The following is a 19445-nucleotide window of genomic DNA, read 5'->3' as shown; positions in this document are numbered from 1 at the left end:
CCCCCCAAAGTACCACTGGTCCTGTCTAGCCCCGCTGGTCGGAGCCGGACTGACGACACGCGCCCCTGGCTTGGTGCGTGTAGGAGGAACGAGCTGGACCAGGCTGACGACTCGCATCCCTGGTTTGGTGCGAGTAGCAGGAACGGGCTGGACCAGGCTGACGACGCGCACCACTGACCTGGTGCGGGGAGCAGGACTGAGCCGGACCGGGCTGACGACGCGCACCACTGACCTGGTGCGGGGAGCTTGGATGGGCCGGACTGGGCTGGCGACGCGCACCACAGACTTGGTGCGGAGAGCAGAAACGGGCCGGACAGGGCTGGCGACGCGCACCACAGACTTGGCGCGGAGAGCAGGAACGGGCAGAGCCGGGCTGACGAGACGCACCACAGACTTGACGCGGGGAGCAGGAATGGGCCGGACCGGGCTGGCGATGCGTACCCCCGACCTGGTGCGGGGAGCAGGAACGGGCAGAGCCGGGCTGACGAGACGCACCACAGACTTGATGCGGGGAGCAGGAATGGGCCGGACTGGGCTGGCGACGCGCACCGCAGGTTCGATGCGGGGAGCAGGAATAGACCGGACCGTACTGGGGACACACACCACTGGTTCTACACCGGGCTCTGGAACGGGCCGGACCGGACTGGCAACACACGCCAGTACCTCTCGCCGTGCCTCCACACCTTCCATCCCCTCTTCTACCAGTGGCCCCCGTAACCCGGCGGCCTTCTCCGGCAACCCACTGGACCGCTCTATCGCGGCCTCCTGCTGGTCCGCCGTCGTGAGCCCCCCCCTAAAAATTTTCGGGGCGTCTCTCCTACCCGTGGACCACTTCTCCATATCCCTCGCCAGCTTCTCGCCCTTCTGCCATAACGTCAAGCCCTTGTCTTCCTCCCTCGGCTTGACCCAGTCCAGGAGGCGAAGGAGATCTGTGAGGGATCTCCCTGGCGATGGCTCCTGGACACGCTGCTTGGTCCCATCTTGGTGGGTTTTTCTGTCACGATCGTCATACATAGAGGAGGAGGACCAAGGCGCAGCGTTGAATGTGAACATATTATTTATTTGAATGATCACCCGATCAAAACAACGACGTGACAGTCGACGGTCAATACACAACCAAACACGAACACCACGAAACGAACACACCCTGGCTCAACACACAAAGTCCCGGAGCCAGAGCGTGACACAGAGTCCAAGGATGCCAGTCACCAGAGAAGATCCTCCACAAGTTGTGGTTCGTCCCACCGTCAGACTCGCCCCCCACATCGTCTGGTCGACTATGAGGTATGCTACGAGTCAAGGCAGACGATCACCACACACACAACAACACACCACTCCAACGAGGGACCACGAGCAGAGGGCACTGTGAGTGGAATTAATTACTCTCACAACAAGACCAGCAGCAGCTACCTTCCTGTACAAGATGAGAGAGAAACCCGTTCTTCTTCCAGAACAGTCATAACATGCCTGAAGCTGATAGGAGTGGAAACTGAGAAGTTGACAAGGGAGATAATGGAGCTATCGGAAGAGCTAAATTAATCAGCTTCAATGGGTCCCCAACAGTTCATGTCACTACCCAGGCTGACCCGCAACAGTGAGAATGGAGCCTCACCTTCATCGGTTGCCAACTCACCGGCCCCCCATAGCAGGCGCACCTTGACTAGAGATTGTCATCATCAAAGTCAGCCTAAGCGGGCACAGCTGGTGACAACCAGAGATGATAAACTGCAGGCACAAAGGCAGCTGGATAAGATAGAGCAGCTCATTGAAAACCTTGGGATCAGAGGGCTCTCCTTTTCAGACCAGTCATCCTCATCCTCATCATCTACTCAGTCAACCCCTCGCCGTCGTGAGCCATCGCACCAGCGAGACCGATCGTCTTCTCATTGCAGGACTCGTAGCCCTACTGCGCCACCTAGAGGGCTGACTTCACATGATCGCCAACGTCAGCCCTCACCTAACCGCTGCGGTCAGCCTACACTTGATCGCCAACATCAGCCCTCACCTAACCACTGCGGTCAGCCTACACCTGATCGCCGTCGTCAGCCCACACCTGACCGTCACCGCCGCGACTACTCACCTAATCGTTATGGTCAGCCTACACCTGATCGCCGTCGTCAGCTCACACCTGACTGTCGCCGCCGCGACTACTCACCTGACCGTCGTGACTACTCACCTGAACGCTGCGGTCAGCCTACACCTTATTGCCGTCGTGAGCCCACACCTGACTGTCACCGCTGCGACTACTCACCTGACCGTCGCGCCGTGACTACTTACTTGACCGTTGTTGTCAGCCCTCACATGACCATCGCTGCTGCGACTACTCGCCTGACCGTCGCCGCCGGGCCTACTCACCTGATCGTCGTTGGCACTCACCTGTCCGCTACCGCACACCTTCTCCACCCAGCTGAGAGTGCACCTACCATGGACTAACTCCTACCATCCCCAACTTCATCAATGAATACCCACGAGAGTTTGCAAGACTGAAGTTGGCCCTCGACAATGTGCTGCCTGTAGATGCAACAGAGTGCTTCAAGTTTCAGATATTGTTGGACCACCTGAAGTTGGAAGAGGCTTTGCTAATTGCCAACTCCTACAGCAACAGCAGGTACACATACAGTGACACCATGGAGTCCCTCACAGAACTGTATGGCCAGCCCCACCTGTTTGCCCTCCAATGCATTGCAGGATTAATGGATGGCCCCAACATCAAGAAAGGTGACACCAAGGCATTCCGAACATTCGCTCTGAGGATGTGCTTGGTTGGCATGTTGGATCAGCTAGGGAGTAATGGACAGACAGAACTGAGGTGTGGATCACATGTCTCTCGCCTCTTAGCTAAGTTATCACACAACCTAAGAGTCAGCTTCAAGAGATGTGTGAACCCCATCAAGACACCCATTCCAACCCTCCTTCACCTGGCAGAGTGGCTTGAGTACGACGTGAGAGTACAAGTAGATGGCACACAGTTCAGTAGCGACCAAAGCAGGGACCACCCTAGCTCATGCCGAGATCAACATGAAGACAAATCCTTCCCTAAGACCATCACCATCCTCCACGGGGGTGAGCAGAGAAAGGACAAAGCCGAAGTCTCTGCACAGAACCAATCTCCGGAGGAAAAGTCACGGGAGAAGCCAAATAAGTATTGTCGTTCTGCAACACCATGCAGCATTACATGAATCAATGCACCGACTTTCAGCTCCTTTCCAAAGAACAGAAAGAATCGTGGATCAAGACAAATGAAAGATGTGGGAAGTGTGGACGCGAACACCAAGCAGCTCAGTGTATTCTCAAGGCTAAGTGCAAGAAGTGCGAGAAGAAGCATCTTGAGATTCTCCACGAGGTCAACACTAGTCGGACTGCTACAAAGAACGCTAGCACGAACACTATGAAGACCACCAGCACAAAGGCGCCAACAGAGGCCTGGTGAGCTCCACTGCAGAGACCCTCTACGTTGATCGACCTTCCGGCAGCAGTAAGGTGTTGCTGAAGATGAGTTGAGTCATCTTGCAGAGCGGCAACAAGTCACTTGACACGTACGCCCTGTTGGACGATGGGTCGGAGCGCACTATACTTCTACACGAAGCAGCAGAGCAGCTAGGCCTCCAAGGCAATCCTGAGGACTTGGCACTTCGTACGGTGCGTCAAGATATTTGAGTCATCCATGGAGCTTCTTTGTCATTCTCTGTGGCCCCTGTTACTCAACCAATCCTTTGACATCCACAGAGCCTTCACAGCTGAATAGTTGTGCCTTGCACCGCATACCTACCCTGTCAAAGCCCTTCAGGAAAGGTATCGGCACCTCAAAGTCCTTTCCCTTCAACCGCTGGATCAGGCACAGCCGCTACTGCTCATCGGATCAGACATTCCCCATCTAATCACCCCGTAAGAGCCAGTGCGTTTGGGTCCCCCTGGCGGACCTGCCGCCATCAAAACTTAGCTCAGATGGACCCTTAAAAGTTCCTTCATACATCCCTCGTCTCTCCATCTGCAGAGCTCTTCAGCCATGTAGAGATGCTCTGGCAGTTGGATACGCTACCATACAGGAGTGAGAAGCTCGTCACATGGTCCAAACAAGATGTAGAATCCATGCATCTACTGGAGGAGAAGACAGTCAGGGTCGAAATGGACAGGGTTCAAAGGTACGCCACTCCCCTTTCGTGGAAGAAGAAACTTCGTCCCTTGGAAGCTAAACCATGATGATTACCCTGAGGTCTATGAGTGGCAGGTTCTTCCCTTTGGGACGACATGTAGCCCCTGCTGCACCACGGTTGCCCTTCGGAAGCTTGCGTTTAACCACAGTGAGCCCAAAGAAGATGTGCACTTCTCTGTATAATGCTGTTTCTATGTAGACAACTGTCTACAAAGTCTCCCCTCTGCAGATGAAGCCAAGAAACTGGTGGACAAGTTGAAGCACCTTCTTGCCAAGAGCGCACCCTTGGATTACGATGGCAATGTCTGTCTGACACTCTTGGCTATAAGCACGGTCACATGGAGAAAGTTGAACCCACCATGCGCAACATATATCGGATCCTTGCCAGCCAGTACGATCCACTTGGCTTCATCGTTCCATACACCACACGGCCAAGGTTGTGGTCCAGAGGCTCTGGGATAAGAAAAGAGGGTGGGATGCCCCAGACCTACCTGAAGATCTTCTCCAAGCGTGGCTTATTTGGGAGAACGAACTTCCACAGCTCTCAGGTCACACTACCAAGGTGTTACGTCAGCACCGACATGGATCTCCCAACCAGCACAAGAATGAAAAAATATATATAAAATAATAATGTATGCACTCACTAACTCCAAGTTGCTCTGGATAAGAGCGTCTGCTAAATGACTAAAATGTAAAATGTAAGAAGTGTTCACGTCTTCAGTGATGCCTCAGAACGTGCGTACGGTGCCGTTGCGTACCTCCATACTGAAGACACCAAGGGACGGATCCAAGTGGCATTCCTTGCAGCAAGATCAAGAGTGGCCCCGAAACGACAACAGTCAATGCCAAGACTCGAGCTCTGCGCAGCACTCACCGGTGCCCAGCTGGCCGTGGTCATCAGAAAATAACTCACTGAGGAAATCCACGAGGTCATGTCTGGTCGGATTCTACAACAGTCTTAACCTGGCTCCAGTCAGACTCCTGCAGGTACAAAGTATTTGTAGGCACAAGAGTCACAGAAATACAGGAGCTCACGGACCCCCAGGCCTGGCTTTACATGGACACGGAGAGAAATCGACGATATCACACATGGCAAGACGCTGTCTCAGCTTATAGAACACAACCGTTGGAGTCAAGGTCCTCCATTCCTGTGGCAGGCCCAGTCATCCTGGGTCCTTGCCAGCCAGTGTGCTGAGTTACGTTGAAGGTTCTGGATTCTGAGAGGGAGGGCAGCTATTCGCCGTTTTCAGCTTGGTTGCGCCGAATGCAGGAATTGGCAAGGCCAGCCAGATGTGCCTAGGATGGCTGACCTGCCTCCAGCCCGACTGCGGCTCCACAAGCCCACATTCTATTATACAGGTGTGGACTGCTTTGGACCGTATTTCATCAAGATTGGCCCGAAGAAATGAAAAGAGATGGGGCATCATCTTTAAGCGCATGACCACCCAGGCTGTACACGTGGATCTACTGACGAACGTGGATTCCGATTCGTTCCTAAAGGCTTTGAGAGGCTTCATCGCTCGAAGAGAAAAGCCCTTTCAGATCCTGTCTGATCGAGGAACACATTTCAAGGGAGGGGAGCGGGAGCTACAGGAGACCTTCATGACTCTCCACCCATAGCTCCAGGAACAGTTAAACAGTCAGAAGATTCGCTTCGCCTTCAACGTACCAAGTGCACCACACTTTGGAGGATGCTGGGAGAGGGAGATCAGATCCATCAAGACTATCCTGCAAACCACCCTTGGCGCGCAGACCATCTCCGAAGAGGTGCTGAGGACTGTCCTAATTGAAGTAGAAGGAATCTTACATTTACATTTACATCATTTAGCAGACGCTCTTATCCAGAGCGACTTACAAATTGGTGCATTCAACTTATGATAGCCAGTGGGACAACCACTTTTTTTTTTATGGGGGGGTCGGGGAGGGGGGTGGGGTAGAAGGATTACTTTGATACTATTCCAGGTATTCCTTAAAGAGGTAGGGTTTCAAGTGTCTCCGGAAGGTGGTCAGTGACTCCGCTGTCCTGGCGTTGTGGGGGAGCTTGTTCCACCATTGGTGTGCCAGAGCAGCGAATAGCTTTGACTGGGCTGAGCGGGAACTGTGCTTCCGTAGAGGTAGGGGGCTAGCAGGCCAGAGGTGGATGAACGTAGTGCCCTCGTTTGGGTGTAGGGTCTGATCAGAGCCTGAAGGTAAGGAGGTGCCGTTCCCCTCACAGCTCCGTAGGCAAGCACCATGGTCTTGTAGTAGATGCGAGCCTCAACTGGAAGCCAGTGGAGTGTGCGGAGGAGCGGGGTGACATGAGAGAACTTGGGAAGGTTGAACACCAGACTCCAATCCCTTGGTATATGTTTCGTCGGACATCGCGGATCCGGATCCAATCGCTTCTAACTCTCTTCTCATGGGGCGGCCAGACTCGTCACTACCACAGGTGGTCTACCCAGAGTCTGAACTGCTCCGTCGAAAAGATGTAGACACAGCCAGGTTCTAGCCGACAATTTCTGGCACTGTTTCACATGTAACTACTTCCCTGCACTTCAATGCTGCCATAAGTGGCACAAGGATAAGGAAGACCTTATAGTTGGGACTGTTGTGATGATCGTGGATGATCAGTTTCCTAGGGGACTGTGGCAAATTGGAACTGTCAAGTCAGTTATCCCTGGAGCAGACGGGAAAGTGAGGAAAGCAGAGATCGAAGTCAAGGACAGAACCTACGTCAGGCCTGTTGCTCGACTCATCCAGCTGCCCGCCCTTCCTCAAGAAGCTACTGACCCTTAGCAGGCTTGTCAGTTGAAGCAAATAGGTACAATACATTTGGGATCAGCTGTGAAAACGGACAGCTCATCTCCTTTCCAAGACCCCAACTTTTGGTTTTCTTATTGAAATTAGGTAATGTCAATCATCATAATTGTATTAGCCAATCAGCAGCCTTTTTTCAAGGGACTTAGCATAATACCTGACCTGGCAGGGCCTCAGGCAGTCTGTAGTTTCCATTCTGATGACCCACTGGTTTTTCACTCCTCCATATTCTACCTCCTTAGAAAATATTGCTTTTCTTTCTGATGTTTTATTGTGCGTGCAGCTAAATGTAAGTGCCAAAATCCTGATGTCTTGTTGTTTGGAGCTAAATAGAGTCTGTTGTAAATATCTAGCATTTGTGTTAAACTTGCTAGCTCGCGTACTCCCACTAGTGTTAGCATTAGCATTAGCATTGTTAAGTTGCGTCAATTCAAATCTGGTATAGGAACAAAAAAGGTCAATACACGTCTTCTAAAATAGACTAGTATTTTAATTAATGCAATCCACTTCAATGGTGAATATGATGTTCGTATATACGGATCCACTGAAATACCACGCAGGGCACTCAGAGAACTGATCCATTGTTATAAGTTCTTCTTCAAATACTCTGACAGAGATAGTTCCCGCTCCCTGCTGGCCAATCAGAGTAGAGACTGAGCGTGGTTTAGACTTACTCAGCCAATCGCTGGTGCACAGGCTGGTCCCAGCCCCTTGGCGCTTTACCGTTGCACACTGTTGCCAGGCATAAGTTGTTATCATCGCACCCTGTCTCGAGTCAGCACCCATAGACACTGTTCCCCTGTACTCCTTGTACCTACGTCCTTGGACGGTTCACAGATCACAAAGAGGCAGTGTTTGTGTATGTGAGACATTTGAGACACAAGATCTTATCTCCCCCTACTCCCTAACAGCTCCTCACATGAATCACAGCTTGTTATGTGAAACAATTTATATCAGTACAGTACAAACCTATTATGTTTAATCATTCATGCATTCTTTCTAAGCTAGGCATCACATCTAGATCCCTACAGCATTGTCATCCGGAATGCATTACTATTTAGCATGCTAGTTAGTGGTTAGCATTTGTTAGCATTTGTCTGTGATGCTAGGCTATTTTCGGTTGTAGATCGCTCATGCTTATTATGTGTAGATATTTCTACATTGCTCTATTGTTTCGTTGTGCATCTAGCATGTGTTTGAGTCCACATATCCTATTTAGTTTGTTGACATGCAAAGAGGCATATTTTTCCCATACTGTGCTATAGCCTGAGTTCTCCTCTTTTCTTTACAGAACCACAATTAGTATCAGAGAGAGTGGTGTTGTATGTGTGTGTGTGGATCTTCATGTGGTCCTCTGTAGCTCAATTGGTAGAGCATGGTGCTTGTAATGCCAGGGTAGTGGGTTCGATCCCCGGGACCTCCCATACGTAAAAATGTATGCGCACATGACTGTAAGTCGCTTTGGGTAAAAGCGTCTGCTAAATGGCATATAATTATTATTATTATGAACTGGAACTACGGCTTCCTTGTGTTCTGAAAGGACACCCTGTGGTGGTTTCTACCGGCCTAAAATCCAGCACCTACGTTTTTTATTGGTCCTTCGAATTCATAAACAACCCATATTTTTCACATACATATACACACACCTTGTGCCTGAAGCATTTCTCAGTGGGGAAGTTCATGCTGTGGGCGATTACAGTCTCGCTGGGAAGCATACTGTACACCAGGACCTGTATCACTGGCGCCATCTCTGGAACCACTGCCAACTTCAAGGTGACTTCACCCTCAGTTACTGCAACGCAAGAGCATGTCACACTGAGTACGTTTACATGCACAGTAATAATTAGATAGTAAACTGATTATGGCAGTAAACAGATGATGCAATAGTCACCTTACTCTATCTTAATCGATGTAAAGTCAAAATCTAAGAAAGCATACGCCGATTAAAACACCAGGGGCATTTAAACGTTGGGTATGCACAAAATATGCCCCTAAACATTCATAACATGCGCCAGTTTTCACTCAAAAGTTGGTATTTATACAAACTGAACTTGAAGTGAGAATGTGCTTATCCTCCTGCAAACTTCAGACCATGCATGGTTGAAGTATTGCATTGCAAGATGGCAAAAGTAGCCTTGTGCAGGAATATATGACACTCTTATTCATAACAAAAAACAGGTAGCTAAATATAATAATAATAATATAATCATTTTCCCTTAGTGAGCGAAAATCGATTTATTTTATCTTTGCATTCTAAAATAATATGAAATAGATACCTATTTCTAATTATTCATTTCATTACCATAATCATTGCAGAATAAATCCTCACCTTTTCTGACTGTGCTGGTTTCATAGGCTACTTGCGAAATAGCCTATAGGCCTACAACAAGTTAGGATAGGCTACCATTCGTCCCATCTCTCATTTCATTGGACCCACTTCACAATAAATAGATACGCTATTTCAAGTATATTTCTCTATGTGATCCGAAGCGCAGTTCATTGGGCCCACTTCACAATAAATAGATAAGCTTTTTCAATTATTTTGCTCTATGCCAGGGTTCTTCAATTCCGGTCCTGGAGGGCCGAAACACCTCTGTTTTTCATCCTCTCCTTCTAATCAGGGGCTAATTCAGACCTGGGACACCAGGTGAGTGCAATTAACTACCAGGTAGAAATAAAAAACAGAAGTGTTTCGGCCCTCCAGGACCGGAATTGAAGAACCCTGCTCTATGCGATCCGAAAAACTGATCGCAGACGATTCACCTTTTTCATTGACTTTTGTAGGCGTCTGAATACTGTATTGTCGAATTTCTCGAGTAGACAATATTTCATTTGTAAACATAATACATAAATGATATAATGCAGAATTGTCAATGGCTGAGGTTAATGTGGTGTGGGAGTCAGGCGCAGGACACCGAAGCTTAGTCCAACAAAGTGTACTAGTGCAAACCAAAGCACAATACAATGAACGGCCTCAACAATAAACAGAGGCAAGCGATTACGCAAACTGTGCGTAAACCAATAAAACAATAAACAGAGAAAAACACGCAGCACTAACGGACAGGCGAATAACAACACACAAACTAACCAACACCAAACAGGCAACTTATAGGACACACAATTAGACACAAACGGACACAGGTGCAACAGACAGACAAAAGCAATCAAACATAGAAACATTCAACGGTGGCAGCTAGTACTCCGGGGACGACGAACGCCGAAGCCTGCCCGAACAAGGAGGAGGAGCAGCCTCGGCAGAATCCGTGACAAGAATAAATTCCTCACCTTTTCTGGCCATGATGAGTTCATATTCCCGAAGTAGTCATAAAACAAATTACCATGCGCATCTCTCATTTAATTGGGCCTATTAAATAGGCTATTATATTATACAGAGTTTTTACTCTAGGCATTGGACAGGGAGCGCGGTTTTAACATACAGTAGAATTTAACAGGTGAACAGCAGTTGATCGTTTGTATTGCAGTGTGTAGGCTACCACTGTAAGTAGGCCTACTATAGTTTTCATTTTAGACAATGTTTCAGAATTCGTGGGCAGTGCAGCATATTTATGTTCAGGAAAAAATGTATGCAAAACATTATTGCATTCAAATGATCTGTTTACAGGTCCACAACCATTTGCAATTGTTTTTTTCTTTCTGAAACGGTCAGATAGTGACATTTGCGGTAGGCTGCAAAAGAAAAGATTCTGGCAACACCTCCAAAGACATTTGATCAAGTTCGCCATTGCTATTTCCTTTAGATACTGTCTTGGCTTCATTTCAATACTTCCAAAGTATACAGCCAATAAGGGCGTTATTGTCACAATCAAAGGTGAATGATAATGACGTTTTCCAGGCAGAGTTATAATGCTCATTGACGCCTGCACAGTTTTGTGACCGGTCTGATTTATAACGGGAAACATGTGTATGTATGGCATGCGGCAAGTTTATGTATCTCAATATTTGTGTGTATGTACAGTTTTTTCAAAAATGGCGCACGCTGATATTTAGAGTTACATTTACGCAACGGTTATGAATGAGGCCCCTGGTTTTCTGTACAATCTTTCAAATGATTAGGACATGTACACAATTTAATCGGTGATCCAGACATGTAAACACCTTAATAGGTGTTCCAGTAGTGTATTTGATCTGCTCATGTGCTAGCACCAGCCGAGCGATATGCCCTCTTGCAAAACATAAACATTTTAATCGAAGTATTATATTAATCTGCCTATCCACAATAATCGCTTTATTGTGTGCATGTAACCATACTCACTGTCATTGTCATCAAGCACCTTCCAGTACGTTCATAATTACTTAATAAAACTTCCTCACCAGGACTCCCCTGCTGCACGGTAACCTTCATGTGTCCATGCTGAACTATTGCCCCTCTGGATAAGGCCTGGAGGAGGGAAAAACAGTTATCCCATCAAGTCAGCAAGAAGGAGATGATGAGGAGTATTGGTGTTGTATAGGGACATCCTTCCTTTGAAGGTGAGAGGCTGGGACTAGGTCTGAAATAACCCTGGTCAAAATAGTGCACTAGAGAATAGGGTTCCATTTTCGGACGCACCCTGGGTTTGCAGGTTGTCACAACTTGTTCCTGGTTCTACTCACCAGGTAGATGACATCCACAGAGCCCTTTGGGACGGTCTCCCCTACGATGGCGTACTGGATGGTGATTGACACTTCCTCCCCACATGCCAGTGGTTTCTCCATCTTCTGAATAGCCAGAGAGCTAGAGGTTTTACTGTGAGGGGCAGTGGGCTGGATCAGTGAGAGTATGTGTTGCCCTCTGTTGAAATAGGGGACCCTGTATCTAGTGTTCTCCACTTGTGGTGTGTTGCTTACCTGGAAAGCAAAAGAGGGAAGAGAGAGTATAACTGAAGGCTCAATCCCAAATCAACCCTTAGAGCTCCGCCTTGCCCTCTGATAGGCTAAGTGGAAGTTCACCATATTGCTTATTATACCAATGGAATCTTCTCAGATCTCCACAAGAACGTGGTAGGCCCTAGGGTGTAGGGTCAAGGGGGTGATTTGGGATAGCGCATGAAGAGTCTTCAGAGTCTCAAAGTCTTTCAAAACCTAGAAGGAATCATACTTACTATGAGGTTAATATTCTCTTTGGGCATACTGGTTGTGTTGAGAGAGAAACTGGCAATACCATGACTGTCCGTGGTTAGGTTCTGGAGACGATGTGAGGACCAGCCTTTCTTCTCCAACAGGTAGACTAACATGTCAGAGATAGGTGTGTTGTTGTAGTGAACAACGTTTATCTGATGAAAAAGGGGGGAAAGTTCTATGAAGTGATGCTACATGTGTCACTGTTACCTACCATTGGTAGTTAGGTAAACAGGAATGTCAAAGAGCAAATGGCATCCACAATTCAACAAAGTTCAAGAAACAATAACACTGGATTTGGACTTACCTTGCCCTCCATAATTGATCCATGTTCATAGATTTTGGGTGTGTCGACAAATGTGAGTTTTCCAATCAGATAGGAGAGCCCTATATGTTTATTCTTTGACTATGTAATACCTATCAAAGAAAAACAAATGATAATAGCATGGTTTATTTCACAACCACACGTGCCACCATGATGCACAATGGCAGTTCACAATGCAGAAGCTGAATTGCAGTGCAGCTTACATAAGATTTTAAAACATTATTAAAAACAGAAAACATTAAATGTTGTCATGACTTTTCCCAACTCCAAATTCTTGTGATGAATGACTTGCCTGTCCCCTCCTCCTCTACTGTTGTGTTTAAACTAAGCCTGTCTATGAGCATTTTCTGGCCAGCATTCTTTGTGAAAATTGACATGTTGAAGACATGAGAAGCACAGCCAGTTTGATCAATCTGGGAAAAGCAAGCAAAAGCCCACACATTAAGAACTGATTTAAATCAATTTAACCACATCACATTAAAATGTAATGTGATGTGAAAACAATTATACTGTTGATAGTTTCTTCAGGAAAGCATACAGACCTCTATTGACTCTTTGTGGCATTGGGGTGTATAATCAGGAACTCCTTGTGGGTTTTCCTCATCAATTGTTATTGGTATCAATACATTGTGTCATAAGGGTTGGCACAACTCTACCTTTGCTTTGCCAGGTACAGGCTGTCCATACGTGTATCTGATTTGATTTAATAATAAAACACATAAAAAACATAAATGTCCTACTTAGAGAGACAGTATATTATAAGCCTCATAAGAGATATTAGAAAGGCTCATACATGCATGCTTATAATGCATTATAACTGCAGGCTTTAAGTAAAGTGTTTTCAACATTGAATCTGGACCAGTATTCATAAAGACTCTCGGTGTATGAGTGCTGATCAAGGATCAGTTTAAACTGTTGGATTATAATGAACAAGGTCACATTGACAGGGGGAGACCTGATGCTACATTCTCAGAAAAAAAGGTGCTATCAAGAAGGTTCAAGGTAGAACACTTTTGGGTTCTATATAAAAACCCTTTCCACAGAGAGTTCTACATTGAACACAAAAGGGTTCTACCTGGAACCAAAAAGGGTTCTCCTATGGGGACAGCTGAATAACTCTTTTGGAACCCTTTTATCTAAGAGTGTAGGTCAGCAATCCTTCTCTGAGATGCTTTATGAATACAGGCCCAGCTGTTCATGTAAATGCCAAATGTGTCCCAAACGTTTCAGGGACTCATAGGAGCAGTTTATGACATTGAGCAGTAGCATTGTAGGTCTTCAATTAGTATTTGTCATTAGCGCAGACCTGGGATCAAATAAATGCATATTTAAGTATTTGTTTTTAAATCCTAATTTTCTGTGTATTTGGTTATTTATAAATAAATATAAATATAAATAATATGGGCAAATAAACTACTTCTATTTGAAGTATTTGAAAGTATTTTAAATAATTTCCTATAGATAGCCTACTATTTGAAACTATATTAAAATACTTGTTTCTAAATATATTATTTCAAATATCCCTAGGACCAAACAGACCTGGGTGCAAATGCACAAATTATTAAAATATTTGTATTTGAAAATACAAATAATTATATTTAAATATTTTCAAATACATGCTAATACTTTCCAACTACTGTATATTTCCAAATACATTCCAATATTAATCTACTTGTATTTTTTAAGAAAAAATATCCAGATACTTACTTTGAAATGTATGTGAAAGTTATTGAAATATTGAAAATAGTATTTGAATCCAGGTCAGCATTAGCATAATTGGAGAGTGACATTTAGTGGAGTTACACATTGTCTTGTAACTACAGTGCATTGCAAAACGTCAATAGTGTTGACTCACATTGCACACACTACTTTATACTCCTCTTGAACTATGCTGATCTCATTGGTGAGGTTCATTTAGATCTTAAACTTTGGCAAAACTAGATATAAAAGAACAGTTAACTCATGAATGTTCCAGGATTGTGATGCATTGATCAACTGCCAGAGCCATAATATTATGTAGCATGAAAGGTAAAAGAAAGAAGCTCAACCTGACATATTTCTTTTACCTTGAAGTGATGGTATATCTTTTTTTCACCAATCCAAACTACAATGGTATAGGATCCTACAGGTGCTTCAGAGTTGAGGGGGTGAGAAAGCTACATAATGTTGCCACTAGATGTAGTATTGACCCACTGTCCAATCCTGTTGTGATGAACATCCTGTGGGTTCATAGAACAAGAGGCACGTTGAGCAGGGCACTACATTGTGAAACGTTCAGATACAAATATGTTATGTAGGCCAAACATGCCTGTCTAACATGTAGAATAAGGAGTCACGTCAGTTCTATTCATTACATTCTATCTGCAACGTTCCGAAGTTTGCTTGTTGAAGGTGGCCCAGATGTTATCACATAAAGCTTATAGGGAGTCTTCTAGTAACTGCCATGTGGAAATGAATGATGACCTCCAGTACCTAGCTGGTGGAGTCATTGTCTTATGTCGTAGTATTTAGTGACAGTCATCATAAATTGACAGACGAATAAGGCTCTTACCTCAAGTTCCACAATGTTGTACTGTGAAGGGCAAGACAAAAGATTGGTTAATGTTTTATGAATAACTCTCAAATTCCCCCAAAATGACCAAAGGAGCAAAACTGTCTACAACTATAGGAACTAGGCAGGTGCTTGGATTTGTCTCTTCAACTCAACATCACAAGTAGTATTTGCACTGGAGCTCTAATGTCAATTCAGTAGATTAATTCAATCTCAGGAAAAACATTCTCATACGTTCCAATCTGACCTATATGAATGGAAAACCTCATGTCCTGTGGTGAATGTTTGAGGACCTTCAAATCAGCCCACACAGGTTTACTTAGAGAACAGTATGTTTGCATTGAGTGCTATGTGTCTCAACTGTTTGTGTAGCCTTATCAAACAGATAACATTGGCTAAAGATTTGGATTTTGCCAAATAGTTGTTCAAAACATTGCCCATTTCCAAAGCCTTATTGTTCATGAAGTACTAATGCGATGTGTATGACATGTGGTGGCTCGTTTAAAATTAAAATAAGCATTTACAGTATGTACATAATAAGCCTTGTCCTTGTCCATAGGACAGGAGCCTATCTCCTGTTTCTGTAGCTTGAGGCAGCCTGGACAGGACGCTAGTCTATCACTCTGCATTAACCCCAATCCATCTCCTTAATGCTGAGTGCCAAGCAGAGAGGCTTCGGGTCCCATTTTTAGAGTCTTTTGTATGGCTCGACTGGGGATTGAATCCCCATCCTTCCATTCTCAGGGTGGACACTTTAACCATAAGGCGGACACTGTAATCATTTTGTTGGACAAAACTGTATATAGTGTTACATAATAGCTGATTGCCATGTCTATCGCACAGTATTTTGATGTTGGGATCCTTGAGATTCTTCTGTATCTGTCTTTTTGTTTGAAATAGTGGGGATACTGTTCTGAAGGAAGACCAAATAGGTCACTGTTTTCAATATTCAATGTTTCACATTTTCAACACTCACCAGCTGATTGACAGGGCTAAAACTGGTATCCAAGGTGATCACTCTAAACTGTACTGTAAAAAGACAATGAAAAGACAAAGACAGGCACTCAATGAGAGTTTTAGAAGCATAACTTTGCTAACTTTCATTGATTTTTCAGAAATCCCATTAAAGGATTTCCAGATTCCAGGACACTTTCAACTGGGATTTCTGGAAAACCAGGGATTTTCGGGAAAGTTACCAGAATTTTGCAAGACAAACTTTTGACAGCTACTGTGGATAATATTTGACACCGTTGGTACTAAGGCCCCAATTCAGATAAAGGAAAACTGCACTGCGAGTTTGCTGAAAATGTTTACACTATCGATATCCAATGATAATGTCCAGGAGAGGAACAGCTTGTAACATGGGGTATGTTGGTTCAAACTCCAGTGTACATATCCTGAGTGAACCCGCAGTGGATTTTTTCTTTATCTGCTCCTTACTGTCCTGTTTCAAGTGAGTATTGGGAGCAACATGTGATGACAGAGCAAACCATCATAGAAACATGCTGTCACCTAATTGTCCCGGGTTGTAGATTGGTTTATCTGTTTGGATGAAGGTCATCTGACTGTAGGGTTTAATCATGACCTTTCTCTCCTCTGTCGATAGACACGTTTCACCTCGAAACCTCCACCTTAAATTTTGGCACTTCGTCACTCTCCACATGAGGGGCCTGTCAGGGAGGCAATGAACCAATAACATATGATCCAGTGTGGCTTAGTTGGTAAGAACGTTGTCACGGATTCTGCCGAGGCTGCTCCTCCTCCTTGCTCGGGCAGGCTTCGGCGTTCGTCGTCCCCGGAGTACTAGCTACTGCCGTTCGATGTTATCGGTGGTTGTTTAGTTTTGTCTGTATTGTTTACACCTGTTCGTCATTATGTTTGATTGTTGCCCTTATATTACCCCTGTCTCTCATTAGGACATTGTGTGTGATTGTTTTCCCTTCACGTATGTCATTTAGTGAGCGGGTTATTTCCTCCCTGCGTGGAGTTATTTCTGTGTTCATATGGTCATTATCGGATTAAAGTACATGTCCGAGAGTTCTGTGCCCTGCGCCTGACTTCTTCAACCGCATCTCACCGACAGCCGTGACAGAATCACACACCACAACATGGAGTCAGCAGGAGCAACGTCACCGACCGGATCACTCGAGGAGCGCGTCCTACAACAGGCAGCGATGCTTCAAAATCTTGGTGCCGCCATGGATAACGTGATGAACACTTTGGGATGATGGGAGAGAGGAGGTTTGCCCACACCTCCTCCAACGATACCACCACCATCCGCTACTCCTATCGTCTCACATCCGGAGTCCAGTGGGATTCGGCTCTCGCTCCGGAGGGCTTATGATGGCACCGCAGCCGGGTGTCAGGATTTCCTGCTCCAGGTGGAACTTTACCTGGCAACCATTCACCCGGCACCCTCGGGATACGAGAGCGTGTCCGCCCTCATCTCCTGTCTGTCCGGCAAGGCACTGGAGTGGGCCAACGCCGAGTGGGGAGGGATAGACGCCGCTACTGTGAACTATGCGGAGTTCACCCGCCGCTTCAGGGCAGTGTTCGATCATCCCCCGGAGGGGAAGGCGGCGGGTGAGCGTCTATTCCACCTCAGACAGGGGAGGAGGAGCGTGCAGGAATTCGCACTGGACTTCCGGACTCTGGCTGCCAATTCGGGATGGAATGAGAGGGCCCTCATCGACCACTACAGGTGTAGCTTAAGAGAGGACTTTCGTCGAGAGTTGGCCTGCAGGGACACCAACCTAAGCTTCGATCAGCTGGTGGACATGTCGATTCGCCTGGATACCCTGTTGGCTACCCGCGGACGTCCGGCGCTGGGGCCGTCCATTCCATCCCCCAGCACCTCCGAGCCGAGCCCTATGGAGCTCGGGAGTGCTGGTAGTAGGGAGGCCAGGAAGGAGGCTGTCCCCTGCACCAACTGTGGCCGCCGAGGACACACGGCGGTTCGGTGCTGGGGAGGGTCTCCTCGGATTCAAGGCAGCAGGCAACGCACGGATGAGTCCTTCCCGGTGAGTAAGGCCCCAACTCACCCAGAGCTCTCTGTTGTTCATATGTGTATCCAAGTTGTGTTTCCAGAAGTTTCTTCTTACTCCCAGCATAAGGCGCTAGTCGATTCAGGCACAGCTGGGAATTTTATCGATCGCCATTTCTCATATAAGTTAGGAATCCCTATATTACCAGTCGATGTGCCCTTCCCTATCCTTCCCTAGATAGCCGGCCTTTGGGGTCGGGATTGATTAGGGAGGTCACAGCGCCACTGAAGATGAAAACGCAGAAGGGTCATGAGGAGACTATACAGTTGTATTTAATTGACTCTCCTGCGTTTCCAGTGGTGTTGGGACTTCCCTGGTTAATATCTCATGACCCCAACATTTCATGGCAACAGAGGGCTCTCAAGGGATGGTCTGATCAGTGTGTGGGGCGGTGTGTAGGTGTTTCCGTAGGGGCAACGACGGTGGAGAGTCCGAACTAAATGCCCACAATGCACATTCCTCCTGAGTATGCCGATTTGGCACGCTCCTTCTGTAAGAAGAAGGCGACTCAATTACCACCTCATCGACAGGGGGATTGTGCGATAGACCTCCAGGTTGGCGCTGCGCTCCCTCGCAGCCATGTGTATCCTCTGTCTCAGGAGGAGACGGCTGCTATGGAGACATACGTCACCGAATCCTTGAGACAGGGATACATACGGCCATCCACTTCTCCTGCGTCCTCGAGTTTATTTTTAGTAAAGAAGAAGGATGGGGGTTTACGCCCGTGTATTGATTACCGTGGTCTCAATCAGATCACTATTAAATACAGCTATCCTCTCCCTCTGATTGCTAGTATGACTGAGTCATTACACGGGGCGCGCTTCTTCACAAAATTGGATCTCAGGAGCGCTTACAACCTGGTGCGCATTCGGGAAGGAGATGAGTGGAAGACAGCATTCAGTACCACCTCGGGTCACTATGAGTACCTCATCATGCCATACGGTCTAATGAATGCTCCTTCAGTCTTCCAATCATTTGTAGATGAGATTTTCCGGGATTTGCATGGACAGGGGGTAGTGGTGTATATTGGATGACATTCTGATATACTCCGCTACACGTACCGAGCATGTGTCCCTGGTACGTCGAGTGCTGGGTAGACTGTTGGAGCATGATCTGTATGTGAAGGCAGAGAAATGTCTGTTTTTCCAGGAGTCCATCTCCTTCCTGGGACACTGGTTGTCTGCGTCAGGGGTGGAGATGGAGATTGACCGCGTTTCAGCCGTGCGTAATTGGCAGACTCCAACTACAGTAAAGGAGGTGCAGCGTTTTTTGGGTTTTGCCAATTACTACCGGAGGTTTATCCGGGGTTTTGGACAGGTAGCAGCTCCCAATACCTCCCTGCTAAAGGGGGGCCCGGTGCGTTTGCAGTGGTCGGCTGAGGCGGACAGGGCGTTTAGTCATTTGAAGGACCTGTTCACCTCAGCTCCGGTGCTGGCACATCCGGATCCCTCTTTGGCG

At 46.7% G+C, this 19445-nt stretch overlaps 1 long non-coding RNA gene and 1 pseudogene across 3 annotated transcripts in view; both read right to left on the bottom strand.

Annotated features, from left to right (window-relative positions):
* The window catches only part of LOC311120293 (alpha-2-macroglobulin-like), a 41259-nt pseudogene extending 29038 nt beyond the window's left edge, over positions 1 to 12221 (bottom strand). Inside the window, exons 1-4 of the transcript in view lie at positions 12052 to 12221; positions 11564 to 11797; positions 11282 to 11348; positions 8596 to 8741 (exon numbers count right to left, since the gene is read on the bottom strand). The product of the transcript in view is annotated as an alpha-2-macroglobulin-like (transcript). The remainder of the gene's footprint in view (positions 1 to 8595; positions 8742 to 11281; positions 11349 to 11563; positions 11798 to 12051) is intronic.
* Positions 12222 to 12376: 155 nt separating this feature from the next.
* Positions 12377 to 15973, bottom strand: LOC311120294. Of its 2 annotated transcripts, none has more exons than XR_014612142.1 (6): positions 15920 to 15973; positions 14944 to 14964; positions 14459 to 14611; positions 12935 to 13085; positions 12685 to 12805; positions 12377 to 12484 (listed from the first exon to the last, which is right to left on the bottom strand). It is a non-coding gene; the product is annotated as an uncharacterized lncRNA (long non-coding RNA). The 2 variants fall into 2 exon arrangements; XR_014612143.1 differs by lacking the exon at positions 15920 to 15973 and adding an exon at positions 15191 to 15283.
* Between the last annotated feature and the right edge of the window lie 3472 nt (positions 15974 to 19445).

Source organism: Coregonus lavaretus, assembly GCF_964263955.1.
Source record: "Coregonus lavaretus genome assembly, contig: HAP1_SCAFFOLD_1452, whole genome shotgun sequence".
In the NCBI taxonomy this organism is placed as follows: domain Eukaryota; kingdom Metazoa; phylum Chordata; class Actinopteri; order Salmoniformes; family Salmonidae; genus Coregonus; species Coregonus lavaretus.
This window is presented reverse-complemented; position numbering and strand designations above follow the sequence as displayed.